Genomic DNA, 2,125 nt, shown 5'->3' on the forward strand with positions numbered 1-2,125 from the left:
GTATTTCTAGGATATGTGTTCTGTCTCCTGAAAGTAGGACTATAAGTCTGCATTGTTTATTGGGGGCTCCTTTATTCTAGTGGCTTAATGATACTATTAATAATATACATTATTCATTTTCTATTTTGTAGTTTACAAAGCACTTTTTGCTTGAATCTTGAATAATACAACAAAGCTGTGAAGGGGTACTATTATCCTCATTTTCAGGAAAAGTAATTGAGGTTTAGGGAAATTAGTCGATGTGCTCTAAATCACACAACTAGTTGGGGAAGAACTGCAGTAGAAGGCAGACAGGGATTCCATCCCCAATTAGCCATTAATTCTAGATACATTACTGTTTTTCTAGGTCTCAGGATCCTCAACTATAAAACTGGGATGGGGAAGTTTTCTAAGGATAAAAGTATGCAATTATTTAAATGAAACCTTTTAGGCACTTTCTATCCCCCACTGAACTTTGGGACAATTCCATGGACGTGTTTAAAAATACTTACGTTGTCACTAAAAAAAAAAAATGCTTATGTTGTAAAGACAGGGCAGACATTCTTTCTTTTAACACATTTATGTGTAAGGTAAAAGTCTGTATATTTGTGGAGTGATTTAAAGGACAAATTATTGCAGATTGGTTGAAAGGAACCTAAGGTGATAGGGTCACATCATTCCTGCTGTGGCACAGACAGGAACCTGGGAAGCTCCTGGACATTGTCCATCTGGACTCACTCAGGTGGTCATGACCCACCAGAGGTGGGTTGTGGTCCTTCTTTCCTGGCCTTGGTAGTTTCAGCTTGCTTATATGAAGATTCCATTTTCATTAGAGAGATGGCTTTACGCAGATCTAGTTGGTACATGGTAGCTCTAAAACGTTTGCCAAACAGCTGAATTTGCAGTGTGACTATTTGGCAATGGGTAAATTGAGGTGTTGTTTTTTTTTTAAAAAAGCTTTTCTTATGACATCACGTAGGCTTTCTTAGTACCATCTCCCAAACAACTAAATCCTAATCTTTAATCAACACAATTTTCTTGAACCTACACCCGCAGAGCTGTGTTTCAAGATGTTTAAGAGGTTTTGTTTTTATTCAGGTATGCTAAGGCCCATAGATCAAGACATGACTGTCATGGAAAAGATAGTTTGTTACTCACAGTTCCCAAGGGGAGGGCCTATGCCATGCCTTGGGGTGGATGTGGAGCATATAGCGCAGCACCAGGATCAGCCAGAAGGTAGAGGGAGCAAAGGGAAAACTTGGGCAAGAGTCCTTGTTGTCGTTTCCAGGAAAGAAACAAGTGAGGCAGGGGTACAAGTTTAGGATTGGCTAGTTTGAATAATACCAGTGGGTTCTGGGGAATAAGGGCTGTTTATTGGGTGATACATAGACCTTAAAGCAGAGTGATAGTGGCTCAGGATGTGAAAGCTCAATAAAGGATCGGGTTGGACTGGGATCTGGATTGGTTGGTTTGCATATGAAAGGTGTGCTCCCTGGGGAGTTCTGTACCATCTCTAAAAATTGATTAGCCATGGGAAGGGCAATCAGCCCCTCCAGAGTCAAAGGCCCTAGATGTCAAAGCATCAGAATAAAAAAACATGCTTAATACTGGCTGATATAAATACAGTTAGACTTAAAAGAAAGCAAAGAATTGGCAAGCAGGAGAGTTCATAAAAATTGGATTGCCCTAACCGGTTTGGCTCAGTGGATAGAGCATCGGCCTGTGGACTGAATGGTCCCAGGTTCAATTCCAGTCAAGGGCATATACCTTGGTTTCAGGCACATCCCCAGTAGGGAGTGTGCAGGAGGCAGCTGATGGATGTTTCTCTCTCACTGATGTTTCTAATGCTCTATCCCTCTCCTTTCCTCTCTGTAAAAAGTCAATAAAATATATATTTTTAAAAATTGGATATATAACCTATTAGTCTGTATAATATTATGTGAACTAACATATTACACTTACACTGCAGATTACTGGTTTGGCATTAATAAGTATGGAAACATTTATATGTCTTTTTTTTACCTCAAAAATCACTAGATTATCATTTGAAACAGTTTATTTTTTTGGTTTTCCTGAAATTCAGCTATACAATTACCAGGTGGCAGTGTGTTCCTAATGGTGGGATTTCCTAGCCCCTCCCATCATA

This window comes from Myotis brandtii, unplaced genomic scaffold (assembly GCF_000412655.1).
Source record: "Myotis brandtii unplaced genomic scaffold, ASM41265v1 scaffold191, whole genome shotgun sequence".
NCBI classification, from domain to species: Eukaryota; Metazoa; Chordata; class Mammalia; order Chiroptera; family Vespertilionidae; genus Myotis; species Myotis brandtii.